General features: G+C 38.3%; 1 protein-coding gene across 1 annotated transcript in view; it reads right to left on the reverse strand.

Moving 5' to 3' along the window:
- The window catches only part of LOC115419066 (metabotropic glutamate receptor 4-like), a 371,136-nt gene extending 366,054 nt beyond the window's left edge, over nucleotides 1-5,082 (reverse strand). The window contains exon 1 of the mRNA XM_030133682.1: nucleotides 4,643-5,082. The gene's annotated coding sequence lies outside the window, so the exon portion shown is untranslated. The remainder of the gene's footprint in view (nucleotides 1-4,642) is intronic.
- Between the last annotated feature and the right edge of the window lie 5,271 nt (nucleotides 5,083-10,353).

Raw genomic sequence — 10,353 nt, forward strand, 5'->3', positions numbered from 1 at the left:
TGTCAAACTCATTTTAGTTCAGGGGCCACATTCAGCTAAATTTGATCTGCAGTGGGCTGAACCAGTAAAATAATAACATAATAATATATAAATAATGTCAACTCCAAACTTTTCTCTATGTTTTAGAGCAAAAAAAGTGAATTTACGTTATGAAAAGGTTTACATCTACGAACTATGCTTTCAAAAGATGTGAATAACATGAACAAACTGAAAAAATAAGTGTAATTTTAACAATATTCTGCTTCAGTTTATCATTTACACATGTACGTTATAACTTACAGATCACAGTGGATCTACAAATACACAAAACATTTAATAACAGGCAGAATATCGGTAGAGTTACACTTCAGACGTTTCAAAATGTTCATATTTGTTCAGGTTATTCACATTTTTTGTGAAACTAAACTTTGTTTTAGTGTAAATGCATGAAAATATTTATGTTTACAAAGAGAAAAATTTGGAGTTGTCCTTATTTATATGTTATTATGATAGTATTTTACTGGTCCTGCCCACTTGAGATTGAATTAGTCTGAATGTGGAACCTGAACTAAAGATTCTTAATATATTAGTGTAATTTTTGCATTTCATAAATTCATCCCAAGGGCCAGAATGGACCCTTTGGCGGGCTGGATTTGGCCCCTGGGCCACATGTTTGACACCTGTGCTCTAATCTATTAATTGCTGAACTGTAAAAGGCTGAGAAATAATTTGTTGGCGTTGCATATTGAAGTTTGTGGAAAGTCATAAGATAATATTGAAATACAATAAACATATACAATAAACAAACAGCATATATTTCAGCATCAGAGAAAACTCTAGTCCACTGGTGTCAAACATGCGGCCCAGGGGCCAAATCTGGCCCGCCAAAGGGTCCAGTCCGGCCCTTGGGATGAATTTGTGAAATGCAAAAATTACACTAAAATATTAACAATTCTTTTAGTTCAGGTTCCACATTCAGACCAATTCAATCTCAAGTGGGCAGGACCAGTAAAATACTATCATAATAACATATAAATAAGGACAACTCCAAATTTTTCTCTCTGTAAATGTAAATATTTTCATGTATTTACACTAAAATAAAGTATAATTTTGCAAAAAATGTGAATAACCTGAAATGTCTTAAGAGAAGTAAGTACAATTTGAACAATATTCTGCCTGTTACTTAATGTTTAGTGTGTATTTGTAGATCCACTGCGATCTGTAAGTTATAATGTACATAAATGATAAACTGAAGCATAATATTGTTAAAATTATACTATTTTTTCAGTTTGTTCATGTTATTCAGATCTTTTAAAAGGATAGTTTTTAGATGTAAACATTTTCATGATGTAAATTAACATTTTTCGCTCTAAAACACAGGTGTCAAACATGCAGCCCAAGGGCCAAAACCGGCCCGCCAAAGGTTCCAATCCGGCCCATGGGATGACTTTGTGAAGTGCAGAAGATTTTAACAGTCAAGGGCGTCAAACTTAAAAATAACAGTATAAAAACCTAAAAATAATGACTCCAAATGTTCCTCTTGATTTAATGAGAAAAAAGTAACATGACATCATGCCTGTAAATAATGGCAACACCAATTTTTCTCTTTGATTTACTGCAAAGAACATTAAATTCTGATGTCTTTTAATAATAAAATGTAATAATGTGAACAAATATGAACAACCTGGAATGTCTAAAGAAAAATAAGTGTAATTTTAATTATTTTCTGCCTGTTTTGTGCCTTGGTAGATCTGACCTGTAATGCACACATAGAAATCATAAGTTGAGGCATAATATTGATCAAATTTTTCTTACTTCTTCTTATTTTTCTTCAGAAATTTCAGTTTTTTCAGGTTATTCAGATCTTTTCTGTTTTGGATAGTTTGTAAAGTGTAAATGATTTCATAATTTAATGTTATTTTTGCATATAAAAAATTTGGAGTTATCATTATTTATAGGTTATTATGTTATTATTTTACTGGTCTGGCCCACTGGAGATTAAACTGGGCTGAATGTGGCCCCTGAAAGAAAATGGGTTTGACACCCCTGCTCTAAAACATAGAGAAAAGTTGGAGTTGACATTATTTATATATTATTATATTATTATTTTACTGGTTCAGCCCACTGCAGATCAAATTTAGCTGAATGTGGCCCTTGAACTAAAATGAGTTTGACACCTGTGCTCTAGTCTATTAATTGCTGAACTGTAAAAGGCTGAGAAATGTTTATAAAGTAATGGGTACTCACAGATGAACAGAGAGAGTGTATGTTGCATATCTTTTTATGTGTCTTCATATATAGGTGTGGGTGGGCTTGTCTGTTGCATTCAAATGCAAATCCATAAGAGCTGGGGATTTATATCCATTTAGGTATTTACCCAATTATTTCCTTTCAGATTTAACGACCTGATTTTTTATTTTTATTTTGGAATGTTGTGTTTGTAGTGTAGCCATGTTTTTCGTTTCCCCTTTACTATGGGATTGTTTGGAAAACCTCCCCTGTGAGCAGATGGCGTCTGCTGGGAGGAGAAAGAAGCTGGAACCTGAGCTCTGTACACTGCACACACATTTCCCATTTCCAGCAAAAGCCTTTGTAAAGGGAACAACAGAGGTCTATTGGGAATTTCGCCACGGGTCTGTTTTGGGAAACAGTGCACACGTTTGTTTATTGCAGTCTTGCTCTCGGATCCACGCAAGCAGCTACAGTAAGAGATGTGGAGTGCCTGATATCTCTCTGCAGACTGGAAAACAGGATCAAGCTTTCCCTCTCATGGAGTGATTTCAATCACTTTGATCACTGTGGTTTTCTTCAAGTGAATGTGATGTGTTCATTATACCGCACCGCTAACAGAATGAAACGTAAAGAAGCATTTGTCTCCTTTGAGGGCACTAATCTACAGTACACTGGTGTGTCCTCGTGTATTATTAAGCATGAGGCAGTGCTCCAGTATATCCAGTGATTAAACTCTGGCCCATGACATATTAAAGAGAACTTAGCAGCAGGCAAACCAGGGGTCTTATGCTGAGTTTGCACTTGCTAAACTAACTCAGAGGACAAGATAAGCCAGCCAAAGCTCAGGAAAGTAAATCTAAGGCTGTTTGAATAAGCTCTGCACCTTTCTGCCAACTACAATCTACACTCCGCCTATTCCACCCGATCTCTCTCTGGGGGAGATTTCTTAAGCATGCTTTGTAGCTAGATCCAGGTAGGCTATCAGTCATTGCAGTTGTGAAGAACATGCCAACAAGAATAACCCAACATAAGACATAAAATCTATCTCCCGGGAGCTCAGAGGCTGGACAAGATTGAATTAAAATCTCTCTTTTGCTGAGTCAGACTCTTTAGATAATTACCCACTGATATGAGGAACATTTCCCCTCTTGGCTGTAAGTTCAGAGGGAATGCAGACAATGGCATATTTGGCTGCAATCATACCAGCCCCCCCACTATGAATTGAAGCTATGAGAGTAAGATACCACAAAGCTAATCTTTAGGCCTGCAAAAAAAAAAAAAAAAAAGAAAGAAAAGGCCTCAGGGAGCACACCAATATGGAAGCAGTGTTAATACCGTGGCTTCTTTGTGTGTTAGGTATCTGTGCTTGTTTATAATCCTTGACCACTACCTCCAGCCCTGTTTTAAATGCCAACAAATAGCACTCATGCAAATGAAGCATAATATACATTCCTGTCAACACAATAATGGCCTTGAAGTAACAACCATGCATGCCTAAGTAACCTATTAAAGTTTGCTCCTGGGTACACAGTAGCAGTCTCACATCAGCAGTTCTAACACTGTCTCCAATCTTGCTTCCACTGCCAGGAGGCTGCACATCTGCACAGCACAGTGACTGACAATCGATGGTTCACACACCGCTTGCCCCCCCGCCCCCCCGCCAAGCCCCTCTTCCTCACACACAAACACACACATCCGTACACCCACACACCCACCCGCCCCACGCTCTCAAAGCACCACCCAGCCAGGGTGCTCCCGTACGTGACTCAACTTGTTTTAGGGCTGAGAGGGAGACACGAAGAGAAGAGGTAGAAGGGGGGAGATAAATCTGCGGAGCCGTGGATAAAGACGCGGCTGTGGGTACGGTTCATAGTCAGAGTGGATGTACTTAAATGGAAGAAAAAGCCTGTCTATAGTTTTACCTAATCTGTTCTTTCACAGCTGCAACTACAATTACGTTTAAACCCCATTGCTGCAACAGTTTTCATCATGAGTCATTCTTTTATCATATTTGGTCAGACTTCAGGCACCTCTGCAACGCTTCCAGCGCAGCGAGGCACAGAGTTCCGCACAAAAACGCTGCGCCTTAACGCGTAAAAACAATCAATGCACCTTCAGTCCTGGGCGTTGCACTCCTTTCAGTAAGCACAACAAATATCTACTTTCAGAGACTGCCATAAAATGATGAATGATCAAATTCAAGTATTAAACAATATTTAAACAAGCGAGTAGAAAAAGGTATGTACATGCATGCATCCTAAGATTTGGAACATTGGCGCTGATTTTCGGGATTTGTCCAATATTCCCCTCAGGATAAATGGAAAATTTAAAACATCATGTTAATAATAAAAGAAAAAAAGAAAAAAGAAAAACATTTGTCACAGCTGGGGAGCCTTTTTTTGCCGCTCGGCGCTTGGGTGGCTGCACTTACCGCTTTCTAATGCCCACGAAGAATCCTTTTTCTAAGAAGTGACCCATATCCAAAGCAAAATCGCATTTTGTTTGATCTGTGAGTGCATGAATGGGGTTTCCTGAACAACTCTGGCTCTTGATCAGCATCTAAACATTGTTTCTGAATAGTATCCAACAAGGAATCCACGTGAATTTTCGAGGCTGCGTCGAGCTTCCAAATAGAATCGCGAGCGCTGTCCACAGAAAAGTGGTGCTGAAAAGTCTTAAGTCCCAACTTTAGGCTGCGTGAGAGAGAGAGGAGGGAAAATGGCACGGCCAGTGGGGCTACTGACTAATAACAGCTCCTGCGAAGAGAGGGTGAGATTTTTACGGGATATTAAAGAGGAGAAGCGCATATCCCACACCCGAGGCGAGAGCACTTTCCAGCTGATAGACGTAAGACTCATGCGCTCCATGCACAGGATGTGATTGATGTGAGATGCATCACGGCACACCGCCTTTATCAGGGAAAAGAATGCACCATCAATGGAAGAGGGGGAAAAGGTGTGAATGCCAGATTACAGCATGTTACAGCATCAGCGCAAAGTGTGACACGGAGCCTTTTCTTCCATTTGTTAAATATTAACGTCGACTTGGCTCCGTGACATATTCCCGGCAGACTTTAGTGTCGAGGTTTTTGAAGATTATGTTTCCTCTCTGTGAAGTGACAAGCACAGAAAACCACACCACCTGTCTTTGTGCTTGACAGTAAACTCTAATTAAAGTCGTGGTTTGGGGAAAATGCATCACAATTAAGCCACGGTTTTTTCTTTCATGAGAGATTTTTTTTTATTTTAACTGGGAAAATGTATTTGTCAAGTCATATTTCAACGACGATGATTTTTCTGTCGCTATCAAAATCATCTTCTGGGGTCATAAAAGATGGGAATTAATTCAGCTTTCATGGTGGTAATAGAGGATACTGTGTTATCAGCTGGGATTGTCTGGTGCGTTACAGGTTGTGCGGGTGATGCAGTGTGTTTGGGATGCTGTGCGTAAACCATGACGAACACATCAAGTCCAATCATCGAGTGCTTAAAGTCAATCTTTGCTGCCCCCCCCCCCCCCCCCCAAACCCCGTCTTTGGCTTCAGAGTGACTGACAGATTTTTGCTCCATTCTGCAACAGAGTGGGCTATGTAGGAAATCATATCCAAGGGCATGTCTGTGTGTCCACCATAATTCAGCAAAAAGGCGAGAAATTAGTTTTAAACCATAGCGTGGGATGTTATTATTTGAGACTTTAATGCGATTGATGGAGTTCATCTTTAAGCTATTAACCTTCAAAAGTCTACGAGGTGTGTTGCAGACAGACAAAGAACTTCTCCATTTGTCAGTTAAAGAGTGACATCGGTGCGACCACTTTTCTGGAGAAAAGAGGGTGGGAGTGGGGATGGGGATGGGGAGGGGGTTGATGAATTTATTCCATTTTCAGTAGTAAAGCGCATGGATGGAGTGTAGCCGATGAGTGCGCCTCTGCCTCCCTACGTGTGCGCAGCTGTTCTTTCTGCCCTCCTGATCATAGGACCGAGTGGTGTGTGGGGCCTTTCACAGGTCTGAGTGGGTCACACCTGTGGAGTGTTGGACAGACTCCACCACATCAAGGGAAAGTGGAGGGGTGTGTGTGTGTGTGTGGAGAAAAGGCAGGGACAGGGGGATGGAAGGATATAGAGGGAGGAGGGTCCTTTGTGTGTGTGTGTTTGTGTGTGTGTGTGCACTGTAAAAAAAAAAAAAATCATGTTGTTTTTACAGAAAAAAACTGGCAGCTGTGGTTTTCAGAACAATACTGTAAAAAACACATCCAACTGTAAACATATTTGCGGAGTAACATGTAGATTTAACATTTTAAACATGTAGATTTAAATGGTCTGCACTTATTCAGCACATTTTCTCCACCTTCATGGTGTCCAAAGCGCTTTCCAAAGCCATCAGGTCCAACTGGGAGCAATTTAAGGTTCAGTGTCTTCCATGGACACTTGGACATATGGACAGTCAGAGCCAGGATTCGAACCACCAACCCTTTGGTTAATGGACGAGCCACTCTACCAACTCTACCAACCCATTCATTTACAAATTTAAAATGTTACATTGTTAAATGTTTACTTTTTGTTGTCAATCTTTTTATTCAGAATCAGTTACAAAAACATCCACCATTACAATTCATCCATATTTTGAAAAATACACACAGAGTGAGCAAACCAAAAATACGACAAAGGAAAGCAAACATAGCAAACACACAATCCAGCAACCCTCATCTCTCTCCCCACCATCCCAGGACTTATGACGTATCACACCAAGGGAGGCCACGGTGTAAATTGTAATTATATTCAGGTTGAGTTATCACTATATTGTTGAAGGGGATGCCAAATCTGAATAAACTGGTGGAGTTTATTTAATAATGAGAACCGGATTCTCTCTAAGTGAGAGAGTTTAACCATTTCTTCCAACCATAATTTAACAGAAGGAACTTCTGATTTTTTCCAGAACAACAAAATAAGCTTTTTTGCTACAATAAGTGCATAAGATAGCAGTTGACGGTGGTGTTTGTTAAGTTGTGAAAATGGATGAGAGGCTCCAAGTGCAATCAGAAGCGAGTCAGGTTTCATCTCTATATGAAGCATATCTGTTAGTTTTAAATATGTTAGTCCAGTATGGAATTAATTTAGAACACAAAACATAACTATGGAGAAAAGTGGCTTCTTCAGTAAGGCATTTATCAAATAATGGGGAAACAGTTGGAAACAGTTTGTGTAAAAAATGTTTACTTTTTTATAACTTTTTTATATATATATAAAAGCAAATACGCCGTTAGTTCAACATTATGGTCTTGCAATTTAAACGGCACCACATTGTATTTCAATTTACAGTTTTATTTTCTAAAAACAATAGAAATACATCATTTCTACACACAAATCTGGTTTTGTTCATGTACTCTTCCTGTAAAAACTACAGCTATATTTGATTCAATCGTTAACACAAAAATCTTTTCAAATAAACAACTTTGCATTGTATTGTCACTTACAGTTTTTTTATGTTGCAATTTTACTGCTTTTTGGTGTTAATTCTACGGTCATTTTTTACAGTGTGTGTGTGTGTGTGTGTGTGTGTGTGTGTGTGTGTGTGTGTGTGTGTGTGTGTGTGTGTGTGTGTGTGTGTGTATTACGTCTCTGTAGCCCTTGGAGGCAGCTGAGCCTCTGAATATTCATCTCCACCTCTGCTGGAGCAAATTCCAGCTACACGACTAGACTGACTGACAGTATTGTGTGTCGTCAGGGGACTGTATAAGTCAGGCAAAAAAGAAATCACAGAGATAACTTGTGCACATTATTGAACAGAGTGTTTTACATCACTTTATTACCCTCGAAAGTACAAGTTTGTCTTCCATCAGTCAGCTCTTCAAACCGCAGCTCTATTTCTGTCGAGCATATTTAGCATAATAAGTGAATTATTTAGCTGTGGAGAATGGATACAAAAGTTATTTCCACCAGGAGACCCATTCCTGCTTTGCTGTCTACTGCAGTGCACCCAGACACATCTTGTTGAACGTGTCTGCTCTGAGGATAACACGCCACGGTGCTGAATCCTCTTCGTCCCCCTGTGGAAGGCAAACTCTGGAGATTACTTGTTTCAATTAGCTATGGGGCGGAGAGAATTTAAGCCATGTTAATTCCAGTCACTAGTGAAAATCCCAGTGAAAAAGCCTAACCATAGAGGCCTAATCGCCTGCCCCCAGACGTCTCTTATTTCATGGATACATTGGGAGAATTATTCAACATGTAAATTCCGAGGTCAAAAGATTTTTATTTATTTATTTTTTTTAATTCTGAGAGACATTAATGAACGGCACCAGCTCCAGAGGCAGTGTTTTGATTGACAGTGACAGCTCCGACCTGTTTGGCGTCTACTCCACCCACTCATTTAACAAGCCTTTTGCCTCTGTAGAAACTTAATTTTTTTTTTCTTCACTAAATAAATGTTGATCTTAACTAAGTTTGGCTGAACACCTTGAGAGGAAAGCACCCATTAAGTAAAGTAAATGACAAGGAGAGGAAAACAAAAGGAAAGAAGAGATATGGAAGTCTCTCATCAAACAAATAGCAATCAAATACTTGGAACCAAATATGATGTTTTGCATTTCCCAGCTTTTCATCAGGGTCATTGAGTATTGAAATCTTGGGGTATGCAGTCTATCTCCTGACATTTGATTATATAAAATTGAGCTTCTGACTGTCTAACACTCCCACAAGTTGGAAGAAACAGAAATGAGTCAGTTTGTCACTGTCTGTTTGAAGCAATATTTTACAAAGATGAAACAGGCCAGTCGGGGCAGACAGACCTTCCATATGCTCCATGTGCAGGCAATATGTTTCTGAGCGACTCTGGCAAGCTAAGAGTTGTCATAGGTGTAGTCTCTGAACCCAGTGCTTTTATATATATATATATATATATATATATATATATATATATATATATATATATATATATATATATATATATATATATATATAAGAAAGCAGCTCCAGTATAAAATGGTACAATACAGAAGAGTTATAAACACTGAGGAAGATTTCCTTTGAGTTAAAGACGCCAAATCTTCGTCGTCATCACCGCCATTATAGCCGTGGGATCATTTCACCGAGAGAGATTTCGTAAATGCATATTAAAGATACACCCATGCATCTGATTCAAAAGGGCCGTGACAAATTTCTTCATTTTAGATCAGATCAGCAATTAATTTGTGATGTGACTTGATTTATATGAAAACAAGCAGCTTAATTTCGTCCCTGTGAGTTTATCTGATTTATCTGGGCATTAAAAATTGTGTATCACTGCTGAAAAAGTCAGCCAAGATACATTTCAGGGTAATAGCCAGATATGCTTCTACTTTATTTACTTTGGGGTAATAATAAAGATTTTTAGGGACAGGATTCGATGTGACTGTCAAACATAAATGCTTTTATGTAAAAATTAACAACAGTACAAACTCTATGGCAAAGATTATGAAAGAAAACAATAGACTGTATGTGGTAGTAACAAAACAAGCAGCATAATTCAATGTTTGTGACAAAGTTCATCTATTTTAACACAAGTGTCAAACATGCAGCCCGGGGGCCAAATTTGGCCCGCCAAAGGGTCCAATCTGGTCCCTGGAATGAATTTGCGAAATGCAAAAATTACACTGAAGATATTAACAATCCAGGATGTTAAAATCATTTTAGGTCAATTTAATCTAAAGTGAATCAGACCAGTAAAATACTATCAGAATAACCTGTAAATAATGAAAACTGTAAATTTGGCTCTTTATTTTAGTGTAAAAAAAAAAAAGTAAAATTACACAAAAATGTTTACATTTACAGACTAGCCTTTAACAAAAAATGTGAATACCTGAAATGTCCTTAGAGAAGTATGTGGAATTTTAATAATATTCTCCCTGTTATTTAGTGTTGTGTGTATTTGTAGATCCACTGTGATCTCTAAGTTGTGATTCACATGTATAAATGATAAACTAAGGCGTAATATTGTTAACATTGCACTTATTTTACTAAAGAATTTTCAGGTTGTTCATATTTGTTCTGTTATTTCTTCTGTTATGTTCAAGCACAATTTGTAGATATAAACACTTTCAATACAGAATTTACTTTTTTCACTGAAAAGTTCTTATCCTATTATTTATATTATGTTACTGGTCTGG

Source organism: Sphaeramia orbicularis, chromosome 5 (assembly GCF_902148855.1).
Source record: "Sphaeramia orbicularis chromosome 5, fSphaOr1.1, whole genome shotgun sequence".
In the NCBI taxonomy this organism is placed as follows: domain Eukaryota; kingdom Metazoa; phylum Chordata; class Actinopteri; order Kurtiformes; family Apogonidae; genus Sphaeramia; species Sphaeramia orbicularis.